This window comes from Lepidochelys olivacea (genome assembly GCF_965140295.1).
Source record: "Lepidochelys olivacea isolate rLepOli2 genome assembly, chromosome: 15".
NCBI classification, from domain to species: domain Eukaryota; kingdom Metazoa; phylum Chordata; order Testudines; family Cheloniidae; genus Lepidochelys; species Lepidochelys olivacea.
Window position 1 is genome coordinate 31,553,078 of NC_140425.1, and position 21,138 is coordinate 31,574,215.

At 51.8% G+C, this 21,138-nt stretch overlaps 1 long non-coding RNA gene across 1 annotated transcript in view; it reads left to right on the forward strand.

The window, feature by feature from the left end:
- Window positions 1–14,692, forward strand: part of LOC311531467 — a 28,367-nt gene extending 13,675 nt beyond the window's left edge. Inside the window, exons 2-4 of the long non-coding RNA XR_014714224.1 lie at window positions 8,937–9,122; window positions 11,416–11,515; window positions 13,455–14,692. This is a non-coding gene — a long non-coding RNA (uncharacterized lncRNA). The remainder of the gene's footprint in view (window positions 1–8,936; window positions 9,123–11,415; window positions 11,516–13,454) is intronic.
- The last annotated feature ends 6,446 nt before the right edge of the window (window positions 14,693–21,138 follow it).

The window sequence follows — 21,138 nt, forward strand, 5'->3', positions numbered from 1 at the left end:
ATCCAGCAGAATTAGCAGCAGCTTTGCGCACTCTGGCCAGGTTTGGAGCTAATTAGCTTGGCTAGGTGCCGGAGTCAGGTCCACGACCTTTCTCTCTGGCTTCTATTACTGCAATTAAGGGGAAGAAAGGGCTTCGCTTCTCATTTCCTGGCCGCTCATTAATCCGTTAGGTGCCAGGTTTCTGGGGTCTCAGGCTTAGCTGCCTCTGGTGCCGCTGGGTTCCTTCTGGGCTGGGGCCCTGGGTTCCTTACAACCCCTGCTGCCACCCCGCAGCCCACGCTCAGTCCCCCTGCTCCTGCTGCCATCTGATCCCACGAAGGATGCAGGCCCAACACCTGAGCTTCCTGCAGCAGGAACCCCGTCCCTGGCGAACGGCCCCCAACCCGCCTCTTGAAGTAACCAGGCCATGTGCAAATCACACCCCGGCATCTGTGCACCTCTAAAATCTGTCACTTGCAAAACCAGGCGCATTGAGAGCGTAGAAAGCGCCACGGCCCAGAAAGCGCCCGCGTGTGCCCCTGCGTCTGACAGCTCCCAGGTCCCTGGAGCTAGAGACGCTCCCAGGAGAAGAATACCCCGACTGAAAGGTCAGCCCCTGTCCAACAGGTACCAGTCTCGCAGATGGAGGCAGTGCTGGCTAGTGGGGAGAGCAGGAGACTGCAAGCCAGGATTGGTAATCTCAGGGTGAAATCCTGGCCACATTGAAGTCAATGGGCATTTTGCCCTGATGATCATTATTTGCCCTGCATAACACAGGCCCTTAACCGTCAGCCAGTGATCCCTGCCCCCAGCCCAACACCTGGCAGTCCTGCTGGAGCACAGGGAGGCCTGGCTTCTATTGCAGACTCTGTCTCCCTCTTGGGAAGCCTCTTCCCCTCTGAGCGTCCATTGCCCGCCAGTGAGCGGGGGCCAGCCCCAGCCCTGGCTGGGCAGCTAGACTGGCAGAGCGTGGGCGGGAACCAGTCAGCACGTGAGATGCTAGGCTGGAAAGCCATTGCTCTGTCTGTGTCACCGCGGGGGGAGTTCTGGTGTCTTCTGCTTCCAGCCAGTGGATTTGCCGGTCTGTTTGCTGCGGGCCCCGCAGCGGTCTGTTGGCGGGTGTCAGCCCAGGAGGACCCCCCCCCACCCATAGGCAGTATTGGGTGCTTCTTGGGGAAAGTGGCTACGGTGTTCCACAGTGCTCGACAGGAGCCCACGTGTTGCAAGGTTAATGATGTGTTTGTTTGTCTAACGCACTCTTTCTGGGATCATTAGCTGGATCGCCCATATAGGCCAGTTATTAATCGCCTATCGACCGGAGCTCCTTGCTGTTCTGGTGGGGCTGGGCTTGGGAGCAGGAGGGAAGTAGATGTTAATAAGGACTCAGAATATGGCAGCTGCTAATGGCTAGTGTGATGCCGGGGAGTGGAGGGGAGGGAGGGAGGGGGGGGCCGGGTGTTGTAGCCTAGAGACAGGAGCGTCAGGTAATTATTGAGTCAAAGGCGGTGTGAGAGTTTCTGTCTCCGTGGACTGGCCCCTGCCCTCCTGTTCTCCCAGGGCAGGTCCTTGCCAGCAATCTGTGAGCAATAGCAGCCCAAGGGGCCGGAGGACGCTGTGCCGTTGTGCTGCGACTAGGCACACGGGGGAACTCTGCCCGGGAGGGGCGTCTTGTGTGTGACCAGAGGGCATGCTGGGCTCCGATTACGCCACGCCTGGGCCCTGGCCTGACATGCGTCTCCCAAGACAAGTGACAGCCAGCGCGGGCACGCTGCCATGTGTGTCCTTGCCTTTTCCTGAGCCACTCTGTTTTCCCCGCGCCAGACCAAGTGTGGCGGATTAGAAAGCATCAGGGAGCTCTGGTGCCACATTGCTCAGGCTCCCCTCAGGCCGTAAGTCAGTGCCTCGTGCTTCCAGGCTGGCTTGGGGGGGGAACAGCTGCAAGCCCCCAGGCCTTCCTCCACCCGGCCGGGGAGGCTGGTCCTGCATGGGCAGAAGGGGGAAGGAGGGAATTCTGTGCCTTGGCCCCTTCTGCAGTACGGGCAGCCAGTCTGGGGCACTGCCCAGCTCTGCCATTTCCTGATCAGGCTCCCAACGGACACAGCTGGCCCTTGGTTTCCCCTCTGAGTGCTGCCGTATGGAGTCTCCGGGGAGGAGAGGGGTGTGGCTGGCAGGTGAGTATTGTTATCCCTGTTGGACCAGGGAAGAGACTGATGCACAGAGAGGTTAAGTGACTTGTCAAAGATCCTGCAGTGAGACCATGGGAGAGCTGGAAACCCACTAGATTTCCCCTCCCTGACCTGGGCTTGGAACCCAAGAGTCCGAACTTCCTGTTCCTCTGCTCTACCCACTGGATAACACACCCTCCCATATCACAAGCACATTGGATATTTAAAGCCCTTCCTCACCCTAGTCTGACAAAGTTCAGTGGGTGTAACCCCGTAGAATGTGCCGCTCGGCATAAGGTGTGTGGAATCAGACCCTACACGGCAAAGTGCCGGTCCTTCCTGAATCGCACCGTTCAGGATATTCACTAGTGGGGGCAATTTCAGGAATCATCTCCTCTTACCACAGTGTGCAGAGAGTCAGAGAAATCAGAGCTAGGAAAGATCTAATTAGGCCAGTCAGTCCCCAGACACTGCCGACTTGCTCCCTGCAGTACGTCCTCTTGTGCGCCGTCCAGTCGTCTTTTAAAATTAAAATCCTCTTAACTAATTCACGATCAACTTTAAAACCACCCAGGCGCAGACCAGCAAACCAGACCTGATTTCCAGCACCTAGGAAATACCATCATCTCTCCTCTCCAGCCCCTGCTATTCAGGGCACAGGGAGGTCGGGCATGGAAGGCAGCTAACATCTGTTTAAAAGAAACAAACAAAAAAGAGAGTTAAACCAGAAATAATATTGAAATGTTTACAATCCAGCAAGTGTAGGTGGGATCCTGAACAGTGAACGTCCCAGGAGGCCGGTAGGGAAACATCCCTGGGACACTGGAGTTTCCTGGAATGTGCCTTTGATGAGCTATTCCGGTAACCAGGTTATTATAGAAAAAAAAATACATTTACATGGACAAGGGAAGTTTCAAATATGCAGCCCCATAAAATATTGAAGTTACGTCTCGCTTCAGAAAGGGTTTATTGCACCAGAAGGGCTTTGGCGAGAGGAAACACCCGTCAAACTCAGAGCACAGCATGGTTACTTTTTGTCTCCTTGTAAAGGCAAAACAATGTGGCAGAGCTGAAGAGATTTGTCATCTGAGGAGAGCCCCCTTCCTTCCCCATGCATGAAGAGGGGAGCTGACCTCACTCCGCAGAAATTGTGGGCCCTGAGAGAGCCGCCTTCCTTCCCTATGCACACAGACGGGAGCCGGGCCCCCAGCAGTGCAGGTCACATGCTCTCTTGGATTTATTTTTACACGGATGGCGCGTGATCAGCGGCTTGCTAGATAAATGCACTAATGTGCTAATGCGTCAGTGACTCCGCACCTGATCCCCGGCCGCTGCTTCACCCGCCGGGGTCGTGCAGGGAGCGAACTGGGCTACTGACAGGAGCAAAGACACCGGTGGACGGGCTGCACTGTGCCAGCAGGACTCTCTTTTGGATCCGTTTCTAGCACCTGATCCCTGAAATGGGCACCATGGGACCCCACTACTGCTCCCTCTCATATCCCATTTCCTCACAATCTCACAGCGGATCAGGATTTTGTACCCCTACGATCCATGGATTTTTAAGGTCAGAAGGGACCAATATGATCATCTAGGCTGTTTGTCTGCATAGCATGAGGTGTAGAACGACATCCAGCAATTCCTGCATTAACTTGTGGCTGAACTAGAGCCTGATTTTTAAACAGCCTGTCTTTGTTTAAAGTCCTCCACGTGCTGGAGGAGCCATCCCGTCCCTTGGCAAGCTGGTTCTGCCAGACCCAGCTCCTGTCTCCAGCGGGACCATCTGGAGCGAATGTTCTCCAGAGGTTAGAACAGGCAACAGAGTGTCAGGCCCCTCCTGAGTTCTGGTCCCGGCTATCTCAATGAAATGCCATGGGAAAGTCTCTGTACCTTACTTTCCTCTTCTGTAAAATGGGTCTAATAATATGCACCTGCCTCACTCACAAGGGTGCAGAGAGGGTTGTTGCAAAGTGCTTGGAACAGTTGGAGGTGCAAAGTAAGAATTAATGATAAATGACCTTCTGGCCTCAGGGAAAGGACTTCTTTTCTGTGCACTGGGTGTGCCAGGCAGTCCATATCTGCATAGGCATCTGTGCCTGCGTTCTGGCCAGAACTTGCCATCAGGAAGCTTATAGCACATGTGTGACTAGCCCCAAAGCCAGGTATGTCCTGTCCTTGCCTGCTCCAAGGGAACTGGGGTGTTGCCCAGGTGGTGATGAGGCTGGACAGTGCTAGCTGGCAGCTCGCCACTCACCAGGATCTAAGGTCCCGAGCCAGGTCCCACGCAAGCCAGTGAGAACTGGATTGGGCCTGCTGCGACACAGGATTTGGGAGTCCTGGGTACAGAGCATGCTGTGGATGGACGTGGCTGATGAATTTTCCAGCCTCAGGCCGGGCAGGGCTTTCCTACGCAGGTGTGGTGCTGTGAAATCACTTAGTGTGGGCTAGAGCCTTGGGCCGAGCCTGGAGTGACCCTTGGCCATTGTGACAACAGTGGGGGCCAAAGCAGGCCCTTCAGAGCCACCTCTGGCTGCTGCAGACCAGGAGGCCCTGGAGTCATTGACTCTGTAACCATGGCAGCTGGAGCTTGCATGCAGCAAATTAGCAGTGGGCTAATGATATTGGGCCCAAGCCTGCTTCCATTGAAGTCAATGGGAGTTTTGCCTTTGGAATTGGAGTCAGGACCAGCCTGTCCTTTGCATTGCTATAGCGCTTTCCTCCAGAGACTCCAAAGCACCTCACAAACTGTGACAAATGAAACTTCACCGCCCCCATCTGGGATAGGAAGGGGGGACCTTACAACTGGGCAGAATCCAAACCTTCTCCTCCCCCCAGGTCCAAATTTAGGGTAAGTTTGTTTGGATCCAGTTCCAGGTGTGGACTGTGCTCCTCAGGGCCACCTTCACTCGGAGCATTTGAGTCAGATGAATACGATGGGTGCTTCTCTAAGGCTTGTTTAGGGCTGGAAATCCCAAGAGCAGGGTTCAGGCTTTCTCTCCAAGAGATCTCCAATCCTTCTTGGTCCTGGCCAAATTGGAGACCCTGGGAGTAGACCCTCATCTGCCCCATTTCAGCTCTTCTGCTTCTAGACGAAGCCAAGATGTGCAGAGCCACAAGGAGCAACTTAGCTTCCCTGACCCTCAAAGCACATCTGAGCTCTGGGCCGTGGTGAGGGTCCAGTCTGATTTTAGGTGGGTTACAGGATCTCACTTTGCAGGATTTGGCCCCACACTCCTACCACAAAAGGGAGCCTCTCTTTGGGAATGAAATCAGTGTAGGGTAAGAGAAGCCTAGAGAGGAGTCATTTATGTGCCCACTTTTCCACCCAGCTGACCTGTGGGTGGGTCTGAGACACAGTGGGGGCTGGAGCTGAGCCAGCAGTCCTGGGTTTGGAGTTGATTTTGCAAAACCCAAGCAACCCCCATTTTTGCCAGGGGTCCCCCATTTTTTGTCAAGCAACCCCCATTTTTGCCACTTAGATTGTGCCAGGATTGCATGGGGCAGAGGCATGTGGGACAGTTGGCATGGCCTCTGCGATGGGCCACTGGGCTGGGTTTGGAGGCTTTCCCATGCCCTATGAATACAGGAAGCAGGCATTGCAGGGGACTGGGGCAAGTCAGAAAGAGCAACCATAAAACAGAGAGATACACGTACTTCTGCATCACTGACTAATACACAATACGCCCATGCCCCTCCCTTGCTGCAGGCTCCGTAAGACGCAACCCATCCATATCGTTGCTCTTCTTGTAGCCAGCCTGAGAATTTTGATGGTGGCTGATTATATAATGGAAATCTCCTGTTACCACTCCGGCGATGATGTGAACACGAGAGGAGAACATTATATAGTAGTTTGACAACTGCTCCGAGGAGGTGTGAAGTATAATGTCCCTAATGTTGCAATTAGACAAGAACAACTATAATGCTCTTTCTCCTTCTCTCTCTCTCTCTCTCTCTCTCTCTCTCTCTCTCTCCCCCTCTCCTTTTTTTAATTAGCAGTAATAACATTCAGCCATGAAAGGAGAATGAGCCCTGGTTTAAATAGACAGAGGCTGGTGGTGTCTTAGAGATTAGACCTTGTCCTTCAGATTGGGCAGAAAAACCTTGCTAATTGAGCACCGGCTGGGAGGGCTCCGGTTGCATGGTGTGTTCAGGTTACAAACAGCAAGACCAGCAGGTTAGATTAAACACACACTGTGGGCGTCATAGAAATTATAGACAGGAAAGGCCTATGAGGGGCCTATCTAGTTTGTATCCCAGTGCACCATCGTTCCTTACAGGACTTTCGCTCATGCTTTGCCGATATCCGTTTTAAATGACTCCCCAACCACTTCCCTTGGAAGTCTATTCCACAGCCCAACAAATCTGACTACTAAGGAATTCCCCCCTCCCCCTTGATAGTTAATCTAAAATTTCCTTTTCTCACTTTCTCCCCATGTCTCCTAGTCAGGTCCCCTTTGTCCATCCTGAATACTTCTCCTCCCTCCTTGGTGTGCTACGCCCTTCGGATATTTGTCTATGGTTATCATGTATTTACCCACTTTGATATTGCTTAGCCTAGCTATCCATTATGGATCATGTACAATCAAGAAGTCCGTTGTGTTAGACTGTGGGTGCATTTGGCACACTATGGATCTGATTTTCAGGGGTACCAAGGGTGTCCCATGGACTTCGTTTGAGTCCTGAGCACTAAAATCCAGGTTATTTGGGGTTTCGCACTCACTCATCCTAAATCAGTCCCACCAGGCCCTTAATTGTTTTTGTTGCTCTTCTCTGGCTGTTCTCCACTTTGCTTCTTGCTTCAGCAAATGGAAGCCTCATTTGATAAGAGCTCACACTTTTTGTGCAAGGGATTCAAAAGGAAGTGCCCCACCAGCAGCAAGCCGGTGTGAGAAAGGTGCAGCCATCCCTCGTTAAGACCTCTTGGAAGTCTTGACTTAGCAGAGAAAAGCTCTTTCCATGCACAGGGTTCAAATAGCATTTGTGCTTCTTTTTATCTGAGATAAACAGGGACTTTTCATCCACACAATGTCTATTTTTAAGGGAAAAGATAAAGATCCTTACTGGCTCCTGTTTGGGAGACAGGCTAACTAAGAGAGACATACAAATAATATCAGGTTTCAGAGTAGCAGCCGTGTTAGTCTGTATTCGCAAAAAGAAAAGGAGGACTTGTGGCACCTTAGAGACTGACAAATTTATTGGAGCATAAGCTTTCATGAGCTACAGCTCACTTCATCGGATGCATTCAGTTGAAATGAGCTTTTATCATGAAAGCTTATGCTCAGATAAATTTGTTAGTCTCTAAGGTGCCACAAGTCCTCCTTTTTCCTTTTGCAAATAATATCAGGGCAGTTCTCAATTCTTTGTTGTTTTCCTCTCTTGTTCCGATTACACTGGAAGAGCTTTTTCTTTTCATTGTCTTTCTTCTATTGGCAGGTTAGTTTAAAGGGACACCGTCAAGATCAAAATCTTACTCATAAAAAATAATCACCTTCCCTGTGTGATCCCTTAGATGTTTAAAATGGACCTTCTGAACATCAAATTCGCTTCTCACCATGTGCACTAACTTTTTGGCTCTGAATGTTGATTTGCACTTCACGTTTATAGTCAGTTTCGCTTCCCGGTTCTCCTGCACATAAAACACATGGCAGATTTTCACAAGGGCTCAGCTCCCATGTAACCACCTAGATATGGATCAAAATTTCCAATGTCAGGTCTTCGGAAAATCTGGCCACTCATTTTTGTATCTAAATAGGAGCTGAGCTTGTTTGAAAATCTACCCATCCTGTGTTGGGGTTTCCAAGGTTGCAGGGGGATCTTTAATTTTAAAAATGCTTTTTCACTAGACGAAAATTAAAATTGCAAATAGTCGATCTGATTCTGCATTAAGTACCATCCCCATTCCCTCTTCTTCATTAGTTAAAGAAACTCAAGGTTTGGGTCTAAATTAACCATCAGGGTTGCCAACTCTTGTTATTTTATTGTGAGTCTTGTGATATTTGATGTTTTGTTTTAAGTACCAGCTCCTGGAATCAAGTGATTTAGTGAGAGTCTCAGCTTTCATTTTAAACCAAAAGTAAGTTTCTAGCCCTCACGGTTGCAGATAAAAACTGAAAAATGTGACTCACGTGTGTCCTAAAAGCTCAAAATCCATAAGGCAAATAAGAATTCAACATTTTTTTAAACTCACGATTTTAAGGCTAATCTCATGATGCTGGGGGGGCCTGACTCATGATTTCAGAACTTCTGGGGCTGGCAATCTGGGGGCTGACACTGCACTTCTGTGGGGCAAATTCATTCAGAGTACAACTCTGGTGCCGGCCATGGAACTGCACCAGAAATGAATCTGGCCCTGCGTTTTTTAGGCCTTGTGGAGAACGTAATGCCGTTACTCTGTGTCCCAGCTGCTCCTCGCAAGGCTACAGCGCTGCTCAGGGACACATAGGATATTCTCTCTCAGCTGCAAAGCCGATTGGGCTGAGACTCAAAATCCCTGAAGGGTCGAGGGAGGAAGCTAACTGTGAGGGAGACATTTCTCATTCAAGTGCCAAATGCCTTTAAAAAATAAGACTCGAGATCAGGATTCAGAGTCAAAGAAGTGTTAAGGAAGAAGTCACCAGGGCATAGACCCCCGAACCTCTAAAGCAAAAAGTGTGGCAGTAACAAGCCATATGGCCAGGTTAAATAGCACCACGCAGGTCCTAGGCTGCCATTGCAACCCAGCCCTTGTTGTTTGTGTCATTTGTAAACTCTTCCAGGTAGAGATCTCAGATCAGATTCTGTCTCCATTTACACTAGTGTGAACCTTCACGGTTCCATTGACGTCCACGGAGTTATAGCAGCGCAAATGAGATCAGAATCCAGGCCCGGGTCTAAAGGCTGAGCAGACGTGGGATGCAGTGAAGAAGCCAGCGAAGAAGCCAGTCCTGTTCTCTGGGAGCTGCAGGAGGGTCGTTAGTCTCAGAGGAAACTCAAAATGTGAAGGTAAAAGAGCAATCCTTTTTTAGTTTGTTTGTTTTTTTTTTTACAACCAACAATTAGTTCTGTACCTCGCCTGAATGCAGTTTTGTTTATCAGCTTCTCTTCTCATTGTGTGCACATCTGCCAGCAAAATGTGCAATTTATTCAGCTCCTGAGACAGGAACAGGTGTTACTTGCCCTCAGAATAATACAGAGACGCTGACGTTAGATTTAGCTTCCAAAAACAATACCTAATGATGATGTTAATGAAGAGATGGCAGCAGACGTGGCTTTGGTGCCAGGATAACGGTCTCTTGCTACAATATCATATGCACCCAAACGAGTGCAAAGTGGGAGAACATTCTCTTTCCATGGCGGCCTGTTCTCCTGATGAGACTGCTGTTGATTAGAACAACTGCTCCTCAGTACAGGGACATGGGGTCGTCGACAGCACCAGACAGCCTGCTCAACCCCCCATGATAATTATACCTAGCGATTAACAACGGAACAGCTTCTCTAACAGAAGATCTCAAAGCACTTTACAAACACTCATTATTCCTCACAACAGCTGTCTGATATGGTCAATGTGACTGGGGCCATTTTACCGAAGGGGAAGAACCAAGGCCCAGAGACTTACTCACGGGTCATCAGAAGGAGGCTGAACCCAGAAACTTCAGTACCAGAGCATGGAGCTCTACCGCTTGAACTAACGGAGTAACTCCATCCAGTGGTAGCAGTAGTTGGCACTTATCCTGCAGTAGCCATGCTACTGGAGAGGAAGCAATGCACACGTCGCACGTAGGTGTAAGAAGTGGCAGAGTCTGGAACAGAACCCCAGAGTCCTAGCTTACTTTACCACCCACTTACTTTACACTTATTGATGCCATGTAGCCAACCTATAATTAGCACTGCCCTGATACGGAGTCACACGTGCTTTCTGTAAGCACCGTGATGGCCAAGCTGCCTACTGAGGAAAACAGAGAACAGGCTGTTTCTGCTCTTTAGCTAATCAGAAATCAACTTACTTGAAAGAGGACAGGCTATTTCAGAGCAGTAATTTCTCAGCCAGAGCAACAGAAAGAGCCCTTCACTCCTAGAACAGGAAGGAGATTGTATTACAGCGCCGCTGTGGAGATGAGGCACGGCCTTGTAGGTCACCCTGCCCTTGTTCCCTCCAGTGTATTCATATTTAATATCAAGTCGGTGCTGCAGTAGCACATTGCACCAGATCAAGACGCAGATTTCTTAGAAGTTTGCTGGACTTTTATGATTAAAAGGATCCTTTCAAGCTTGGCCTTGGCTTCAAATCTGACCTCCTTTTTTGTCTCTCTCTCTTTAACTATTTGCAAAGTCTGGGTAAGTTTTCAGCAGTCTCCTTTGCTATTCCTGTTCTTGTCAAGGTTAGCCCTCTGCCAAGGCAGGTTAGTGCTCCCTTTCTCCCCCCCCCCCCACCTTTTACTCCCTGTAATAGCCGGTATAATTGTGTATTGGTGACTGCTCCCACTTGCGCTGTGTTGCACGGTAATGGCCTCCCTGCAAGATGAATGCCAAGGCGAAGCCGTGGAGTTTATCAGCCAGAAACCTAGAGGCAGAGCTGAGGCATTCATCTGAAACGCCCGAGACACTGATCTTGTGACAGTGCCCTCCTGCAATGCTCCATTAGAATTGCCCCAAATTGGTTATGAATAGCTCAGGGACTCATTTGTCTGATGAACCTCCACGTGCAACCAACAGGGGGCATGTTAGGGAGACAGCGTTGAAATGAATGGCCAGAGTCTCTCTCGCCTACTGCGACACGGAGCTGAGGTTGCCCAGGTTAGGGACGAGCAATGGAAAATCTGCATCGCACCAGAAATGATCCCCAGCGTGTTGCCAGCAAGCCAGGGCTCTCTGCTGTGTTTTCAACGAGTTCCCATGTATGTGCTGGGACTCCCCAGAGCCAATAGCCATCTTTTTCTACCTGGCTGCCACTCGCCATTCATCCCTAAACCAGCAGGACACTCCATCTTTCCCAGGGGCCAGCCCACAGCCGGTGAGCTTGCATGACAATTACATTGCTCACATTTGGGTGGGGGAGGGAGTGAGGAAGGTGAGCAACTTTCTGAGTCTGTGTCCCAGCGTCTCACCAATTAAAGGTCTGTGTCTGTTTCACCATATGCATCTATCTATCTATCCAGACATCCCCTCTATCTATCTACCTATGCCTTAGGTTTTGTACTGCCACCCGTCACCAGGAGCATCTTCCCAGTATAACAGGTTGGCAACGGCCAAGTCCCTAATGGAATTGAAGGCATCTCTGGCTCCTCTCCCCCTTCAGGTTGATGTCCTTGCACCTCTCCACAGTAACAGTAGCAAAAGCAAGCTTCCACCACTGCTGTACTGCTGATGTGCCCCACTCTGGCTTGGAAGGACCACAGGTAAGGGCGAGCAGGAAGCTCAATCCTTGGCCTCTCTGCTGAGCCTGCTGGTGACTTTCCGACATGGACACTTGTCCACTCGGGCCTAGCACATGACACCCCCAATCCATTTGCTACAGGCTGTCAGATGGCAAGGACTGTAGTCATCTGGGGCAGAGCCCCGCTGCTAGATTTGGAGGTGAGAGGGTTCCCATCCCATTCCTGGGTTGGCTCTCGGAGAGGCCCAGTTGCTCCTGCCATTCATCTCCAACAAAAGCGCTCCCTTCTGGGTCACAGAGACTCTGTTCTCAGCCAGGCCCGCTCCGCTTTCCTAGCGTCGTTATTGGAAGAGTCATCTGCGCGTGGAGCTTCGTCTCTGCTTCTTGGCCCAGAGTGTCAGGAAGTTTCTCCACCCAGTCCCTGGTGAGGGAGTTGCATTAATGGATGCTAATGTGCCATCCGTCCCATTTATCTTCATTTGGTACCAGCTGGCAGGGGTCTGGGCCCAGAGCCAGGGGCTGGGCACTGATTCTTAATCACTCCCTGCCAGGCCCTGGTGAAGAAGCAGAGTGGAGCCGGAAGGATTCCTGGTTCCCGACAGTGTGCACTGGGAAATGGAGTCTTGATGACCCTGGAGAGAGTGGAGCGTGTATGCTAAGCAATCCTGCCCCCTCACATGTACGCCCTCCAGGCGTGTCACTCTGCTGCTCCAGCTAGGGCAAACACAGTCCTCCATTAACAGACAGCATTTCCGATATGCCAAGCGCCGGCCCAGCAGAGGCTGGATTCACCACCTTGTGCTGCCACTGGGACTCTTTAAAATAAATAACATCTTCGCACGGGGAGCCAGGTAACCAGGGCCCCGTGTGTGCCAAGATGCTGCCTAAATTGGCTTGCAGAGCAGGACCCCGCCATCAAACCAAGACAGTCATGTTCCTGCCACCTTCCAGCTATGTGGCCTAGTGGATGGAGCACTGGACTGGGACTCTGGGGACTTGGGTCCTATGCCAGCTTTGCCACTGGCCCGCTGGGTGACCTTGGGCAAGTCACTTTACTCCTCTGTGCCTCAGTTTCCCCATCTATAAAATGGGGATAATGATCGTGACCTCCTCTGTCATGTGCTTTGAGATCAGTAGATGCAAAGTGCTGGGTCTTATTCGTATTTTGGATTTGTGTGGGACAGAGCGCATGTAGCTGGCTGGGAAGGTCAGGGGATGCAGAGACTTGGGGAGGGGTGGGCGGTGGTTGCCTTTCTGGGCTCTCTGTCAGAGAAGAGCTCCATTCCAGAGGGGCTTAGTCAGGGGGCTGGCTTTTCCCTGCTGCACTGCTCTTAAACTGAGCAGGGATGGGGCTTTGTAGGAGCCCAGGGTGTGCTCCTGCAAACACCTCCACTCCCTAAAGGCTTTAGCCCTACATAGGCTGGGCTCACACTGCCCAGAAGGGCATGTGGGGGATATGGCCATGCTCTCCGGACGTTCACCAGCTAAGGGCTGCTGACCAGCACTGGGTCATAGCCCTTACTCCAGGTGCAGCATACACAGCTGCTCTGCACGCTCTCCCTACCACCCTTGGCAGCTGTGACAAGACCTCTGACCACCCCTGCTGGGCTGATCCCTCTCTGCCCTCACCCCTGGCACGGCGCAAGCTCTTGGGAGCCATGTCAGAGCCCTGAGCGTGTGACCTCATCTGCCCCTGGTTTCTGGGCAGTTTTAGCACGGGCAGATCAGTCCTGGGATATGTGGTTTGGGCCCACAGGGCTCGTCCCCAGCAGAGATCCTCTTGGGACTGCTCCGACAATGGGCACAGGCATTAGTGTGCGTCGCCCATTGGTTTTTCAGTCAACGTAGTTGGTTGTTGTTAACGTTGTTCCCTGGTTTTACGTCTGAGCTTTGCAAGATCTTTCTGCAGTGCCTGTCAAGTGTTCTCTCTGCAACTTGAGCTTCTCTGTTTTCTGCCTCAGAGGAAAAGAGAGAGCGCATTCATTCTGGAGAGCTTCTTACCGGTATTTACCGGGCGGTTTAATAAGTGAATGGGTCAGATGAGCATCCATCTGTCTTGGACCTTTCCCATTTCATTTTGTCTCACAGAAGAAGACATTACAGAAGGCAACAGAAGTCTCCCACATCAAAGCGTTTCTAAGTCATGCCCTTTCTGGGCTTTTCTGAAGTAAGGACATTAATGCAGATTCCGTGATTTCTGGCCATGTTTTGGAAAAGTCTGCAGGGCCCTTGCATTTGCATGGCTCCTTCCATCTCTGCCTCCTGCCAGCGAAGGAAGTCCTGATCCCCTACTGATCTGTATCATTCACTGGGGCATAGGCTGGTGTCAACCTGGGCTGTGTGGTGCTGAATTTTCGGATGGACCGGAGGAAGTGCAGCATTGTGCACTCGATGGTTTGGTTGCTTTGAATTACTTGAGACTTTTTTTTTTTTTGACTAATAAAAGATTCATGAGTCCAATTTCTGGGGTGGCAGTTAAGTGGCCTCGGGGTCGAAGACAGTTGACACAGTCCTACCGTCCCTGCTGCAGCTGGAGGGTCAAGACAGAGCGGATCAACAGCAGGGTTTTATTGTGTCCACTCCCAACAACGAGCAGTTCTTCTCCAGCTACGAAGGCAGAGCAGCACCCCAGCCAACGCTCTGGACGGGTGCATTTATTTGTAATGAAGGTAAATTAAGATGCAAATTAACCCCGGTCCTTGGTCTCCTGGCTAGTTGCCAATGAAGTGCATGATGGTGCAAAGTCTGGGCAACTGTTTGTAGAGCAATCATTGTCCTGCCTCTGTCCACCCCGTAGCTACAGCTTGTAGACCCAGTTCGCGCTGCCCGTTGAAATACAAGGGCCACATTCTGCAGTCGAAATTCTGAGGGACTCCATTGATTTCAGCGGAGTTATTCTAGGTGTACACCCGTGCTAGCGAAAGCAGAATCTGGCGTGGGGGCAGCTCCTTTGCATGCACCGGGGTTGCGTTTGTCTGGGCTGCAACGGGTGCTTTGGTTTGATTTCTATGAATTAACCTGCCTGGTCTCTTCCCTCCGGATACAGCCCCACGGCTTCCCAACTGAATGTCTCCTCGTGGTCTGCGGGAACGCCAGCACTGCGCCTTCAGACTGGAGCTGCTGGTGGGTAATTTCTGATTAAGGATTACTGTACCATCGGCTTCGGTTTGATTGCAGATGTTTTTAATTATATCGTATAAGATCGTATTATGTAATTGCATTTATCTGATTGAAGCCTTAATTGTAGGATTTCATAATGGTATGACTGGGTAAATATACCATTGCGTCTGTTGTCCCCCAATGAAAATTAGGTGCTTCGTGTCTTTATTGCATTATCCTGGAGAGAAGTTTAAATCTGGGAAAAAAGAGAGAGAGAGAAAGCAAAGCAAAGCAAATCTATTTAGATCCCTCTGAACGTGGGGCACCGCTCCCGCGCACGGCATTACCTTGCCGCAGCCTGCTGGCCCTGCGCTGTGCTCCTGCGGCCCCGCCGGCTGCCGGTCACGAGGAGCGCCGCAGACACCCAGCCAGTCTCCCCCTGGCGGGGCGATGCCCTGCCCTCCCACAACGCCCATAACGCTGCCAGCTCTGGCAAAGGTCAGCCCCGCTTTCCCCACTGCCCGCCTCCTGGGGAAGAGCAGCCAGTCAGAGCTGCAGCAGGGAGCAAGGGACATGCCTTCTCCCCCAGCCACCAACACCCTTGTGGGGGGTGCGGGGGGCGCAGGGGGGAGCAGAAAGAGCCCTTCAGCTCAGGGCCATTCTGCCCCCTCTAAAAGAAAAGGAGGACTTGTGGCACCTTAGAGACTAACACATTTATTTGAGCATAAGCTTTCGTGAGCTACAGCTCGCTTCATCGGATGCATTCAGTGAGCAGTGCGGACAGGACATCGCCTCTGCTTCCCCCCCAGCAACACCCAGCCTGTGGGGTGGGGGCAGGAGCTGCAGGAGCAGCAGGGGTGCTCAGGGACAGAACTGCAGAGGGATTTGGGAGCAGCACGAACTGCTGGGCAAGGAGAGGGGGAGATTTGGGGCTGAGAGTTTCTGCCAGGGGCCCAGACTCACTGCAAGGCACATGGGAGCCTGTCCCTGTGCCGGGGGGAGGTTAGCAGTCCTAGTGGCCAGTGGGGTGCAGGGCATGATGTTGGGTGGGTGGGGCAGAGCACCCATGGGGCAGGGAATGGGGCAGACCAGCCCCAAAGCCCCTCCCTGTATAGGCTGCAGCACTGAAGGGGTGGGGGCTCACAAGCCTCTCCTCCCCCGGGTGAGCCCCCGCTGGCCATTCCAGCCTGACACATTGATGCCGGTGCCTTGGGACCCTTGTCAGGAGGCCGTGTGAGGGGTCAGTGCATGGGACAGGCCTGGTGTCCCGGGCAGGCTGGGCCGGGGGTGAGGAAGGAACCTGGAGCAACAGTACCGGGCCTGAGCATGCTCCAAGGGCAAGGGGATCCTGCAGGACGTCTCTCCTTAAAACCAGAAAAAATAGAGAAAGGATAGTCCAGAAAATGGAAGGAGAGAAAGGGGCAGGAGATGGGGGCTCTTCGGCTTCCAGGAGGGTCTGGGCGTGCTCCATCCAGCTCCAGTGTCCACCACGGATGGGCGCAGTGCAGAGGCTGGATGTGTCTGCTGAAATGATCACCAGTGAACTAGTTAACAGTGGTGCTACTCCAATGGTCATCATTAGGCTTCAGAGTTGGAAGGCGGCCGTTGGCACTTCCCAGAGCATTTTGCCAGCTGGGTGCAGACTCGGGCAGGCAGCCCTGCGTCAGCTCAGGTTCAGAGGTTTTCCCTCCCAGCCCCCAGGGCTAATAATGTAATGTGTAAAAAGCGACCTGCTGAGATTCTGTGGCCCTGGGTGGGTTTTCTCCATGGAATACACAGGGCATGGATTGGGAGGCAAATCCACTGGCCTGATACCCCACTCACACCAGGAGGGAGTCCAGTGGCGTTACCTGTGTAGAAAAGAGGAGAACAAGGCCCTCCATGTTTTACTTCTGCTTGGGTCTGATCAGCTGGTGGAGAGAGAATCCAGATGGTGAGCACAAGGCTGAGTCCGACAGCAGCCCAGCCATGTGTCAGCTGTTGCTAATACCAGCTCCCCTCCATACAGCCCTCACCCCATCTCCCAGTCTGCCGGCTGGTGACTTTCCATTGACGGGAAGGCTTCAGTTTCCCAGGCTGGCAGGGAGCACTCTGAAAGGCAGCATATCCCCTCACCAGCATTACCCTTTGGGTGTCGTCTATGCTGGGGCATTAGCAGGCCTGGGATCAGCCCCCTCAGCTCACGCCTGGCAAATGCTCCATCCCCGCCTTGGTCTCGCCACCTAGCCCTTGCTGGGCTGTATTCCAGCCCCAGGTGGGGGCTGGGCTGCTTCTCACAGTCTCTTCCTCCAATGCTGGGTCCAGCCCTGTGTTAAATGTCCCATCATCAAGGCCTCCCCTGTGGGAAACAGCCCCTCTGTTGATCAAATCAATCTCACCCTCAGGAAGTTTTCTGGACACACCAACACTTAGGATTCCTGCTGAGAACGGCTGGCCAAGGGGGGAGGGAAGAGAGAGGCAAAGCAAATGCTCTTAAACCTCAGAAAAGTTTGGTGCTGGGCTTAGCGTTCGGGGCTCTGGTTCCAGGCAGTTCATCCTTCCCCCTGGCTGGAGGGGAGGAGAGGAACAAAAAGGAGGTCTAAACATCCCCAGGAACAGCAATCAGATCTGCATTCTCTGCCCCCCTCAGCTGACGGCCTGAACTGCCCTTCACCTTCGTGCAAAAATGCAAAAGACCATGTTTTCTGCAGTGATTTTTTTTGCAAGATCGATGTTGCAATTATCATTTTGGTACCAGTGGATGGTACAGTACATTACAGGTACAATTAAGGAACAGGAGGACGGGAAGCTCGTATGCCACCGGCTCAGAAGGTGGAAACTGCAATTAGACATAATGGAAGAGCTGAGCCAAAAATCCTCCTGATACATTCCCCCTATTATTGAGCCATCCTTGAGAGCCACAGCTTGCTCAGAGCTCAATTAGCTTTTAATAAATGAGTGAGGAAAAGCAACCTGAAATCGACGAGGGACTCAGGAGCTTTCTGAAAAAAACAAGCTAAAAGAAAACTAAAGCCTGGGGTCACGGAGCGATCTCTGCATCAAGCGATGTCTCAAGCATTGAACTTTGGAATCACTCCAGCTCCTGGGAGACGCGGATGCCCTTTGATGCACATCGCCCTTACCGTTAGCAAAAGGAACCGACCCAAACTTACAGCATTCTCCAGTAAGTAATCATTCTGTTCTGCACTGTGGGTGAAAATCCACCCTCCGGTATCATGGACCATTAATGGAGCATTTCTTTTTCAAGGGGAGGTTGTCAATAATCATAGCCAGATGCCCATCTCTGCACATCTTGGATTGTGATTTTTAAAAGGCCTCCTAAAAAAAAAAAAAGTTCTTCCTTAAAGCCCACTCCTTCTGCTTAGTTCCCCAGTGCTGCTCATCTCTGGGATCCTGCCTGCTCTTGGCTCTGGTTGTCTGCGTAACTGTGTAACTATTAATTGCTACATGCATTGATGTGGTGCCCATCTGTATTTCTCCAGCTCCATTGTAAGCTCCTTGGGGCAGAGCCTTAGTTATGGGATGCACACCCCATCTGTAGCCAGCCCCAGCGCTGCGGTAATGCTGGTGGATCGGGCTGTTTTTCTGGCCAGTGCTGTTTGTTGTTTTGGCACCTGTCCTGGGCTCAGTTCCTGTGGGATCTGGCAGCCCACGCTGCACCATTCCAGGCAGCACTCCCTGAGCTCCAGGAGCTTGTGGGAGGAACAGATTTCTTCCCCTCCCCTCATCCCAGGAGACAGTCCCACCGCTGCAGGTTTATGTTCTGCATTGCCAGCAAGGACTGCGCTTGCCTTGTTGTTTCCCTGTAAACAGAACTCTCTGTCCATGCCCGGGCTGAGCGGGCTCAGTTCAGAACCTAGCCAATCGCTGGGCCTGAAGGATGGAGACCGAGCTGCCCTGGGAACTTTGTACAGCAGGGCTGCTTTGTACTCAGACTGCCCCTTTCAGCCAAGGGTCTCAGAGCACTTCTCACATGTCTGTCACTCCAGCCTGCAGCTCCACATTGGGCCCAGCACCCTCTACCTCCATGCTGGGACACTGATGCAGCACTTGTAGATGCAATTCTTCAGAGACATCCTATAGCACATAGGTGCTCCTTGGAGGCCTCCCATCTAAGATGTGACCCAGCCCAAACTGGCTGCAAGGTAGGAGGGGTTCACAGGACCAGCAGGCAGTGGGCCTACTGGCCAGCGAGAAATCCTGCTTCCACAAATCCAGATGATTTCCACCCCTGGTAGTTGCAATGCCAATAAACAGGGTGCCCTGTCCTTTGCCTCTAGAATAGCAGTGTTACCAAATGCGTGGTGGGTTGCTTGGTCTGGTTTTCTGCTCTGCTGAGGATACAGCGTCAGGAGGACAGCCACTTTACGGGAGAAGGAGTGGAGCTGAAATGAATACAAAGGGAAGCTTTCTTCAGGACTCACTTTGTACGCTAAGGTCTGCGGGAGGCTTAGAATTCATTTGCACCTGGTCAAACTGTTATTCGGCTCTAAGCAGAATGGGCCAAGAAACCTTCTCCAGTCTACCAGTCTCATCCTTAGGCACATGCTGATGCCATCTCAGTAGGATCTCTGTCCTGGGCGTGGTTATAGTAATCTCAGCTGTTCCTGCTCAGGATTGTGGAAAGGGGCAAATGGGCCATGTTAGAGCTGGCCTTTGTGTGAAAGGCCCAAATGGGGCCCCAGAGGGAATGGACTGTGGCCGGTCAACTTCAGCTGAGTTGCACCCACTTACTCCAGGGATGAAAGTGGCTCGGGTGCTTGATTGCATCAGCACACTGTGTTCAGGAGGGTATTGTCCTGGGAGCCAGGGATACATATAGGAAGTTTCATGGTCATTATCAGAGCACTACAAAAATACTCCCCTGCAGGGAACCTGCTGGAAATTGGTCTGTTCATTGTGAAACCGATGCTGGCAAAAGAAACACCATGGCTCTGAAAGGCTAGCTCGGGCACTAGGTGCTGGCTGGAGAGGGTCCCACTTATTACCCTTTCTGGAGCGTATGCACAGATTCGATTTGCAAGACAGCTCTAGCACTGTGCAGGGAGTTCTAAAACTTGCCTAGGTTAGTGTTTCATCAGGCTCGCCTTTCAAACAATAAAAGTTCAAATCTATCCACCTACTCCCCGACCCACTCACCCTTCAGCCTGAGCTGTGCCGCTCTCAGAGCCAGCACGCTGGAATTTGTGAGCTTTTCCCATTTTTATTCTCAAACCTCTTTGAAATAATCATAGGGTTTTTGAGGGTGGAAAGAGGCGCTTATGTAAAATTAATATCTCCATTAATATCTGCACACAGCAAGATAATTGGAAAGCCTCTGTCATTATTGTAGGCCAAATTATTCCCAAGGAAAGTGCTAACAAAGTATTTTATACCATGCTAGTGCATTAATAACAGGACGCCCGTGTCCCAGCATGGTGGGAGGGGTTGCTGCACCGCCAGAGGAGCCACCTTCCAGAGGAGATGTAAAACCAAGGGCCTGACCATGTGCTGATTGCCCCAAGGCAGTTTTCATGGGAGCCAGGACGTTAGCCCTGATGCCTCGGCCAGATTCCCGCTAGCGTAATTACAGTCTGCCGGCCTCAACTCCCCCTGCAGTTTCAACTGGATACAAAATTCTTCTTCACTTCCTATCCTAAACTGTTGGGTAGCATTCTTGCGTGCTGTTACAGCGGTCACTCTGCACAAGAGATGGCTGCATTTTAGCAGTGGCTGGAGAGATCCCTGAGCATAGTTCTGATAATCAGTTAGCAAAAGGTAAAACAGTGCTTTGAGATCTGACCACACAGAAAACTCTGGTGTCAAGAGGTTGGGTCATGGGTGTTCAGGCCTAGTGGGCAGAGCGAGGGTCAGAACCAGAGTCAGCGTCCAAATGCCAGAGGTAGGCAGGCAGGAGCGAGGCTGGGACAGGGCTAGAACAAGGCCAGGGGAAGGGTCTAGCCTGGAGCAAGACCAGGTGTGGGACAGGCCTAGCTCAAAAGCAAGGGGAGCAGCGGGAGACGTGGGTGTGGGCGTTGAGCATCCAGCGAGCCTCTGCTGCAGCTGGGTTTGAGAACAAGCTTCCTCAGCCAGTCAGGCAGGCGGTCCGTCAGGCCACGCAGCTGGTGCAGCCCAGTTGTGCTCACTAAGCTGGCTGGAGACAGAGCGGGCGCAGCTGCAGGACTTTATCCCTGACACCTGGTTGCTGGCTGGGATTAAGAGCAAAGAGATCTCTGGCTACCTGCCCCTCTCTCGCTGTCTACCTAACCTGGCTGTTTTCTGTAGCACCTCTAGCCAGGGTATCTCAGTGTATTCAGTGGCATCAGGGATTCATTGGTGCTGTAGTTACTCATGCCTTCGTCACCTCTTGGCTGGCTCACTGCCCGGCAATGTACCAGGGCATGATGCTTCAGTGGCTAGGAAACTCCAGAATGCTGCAGCCCGGCTCCTCTGCGATGCTGGCTGGGGCGAACATGTCACACCTGCCGAGAACAGTGGGTCCAGTTCAAGGTCTTGGCCCATATCTTCAAGGCACTCCATGGCCTGGGCCCAGGATCCATGAAAGGT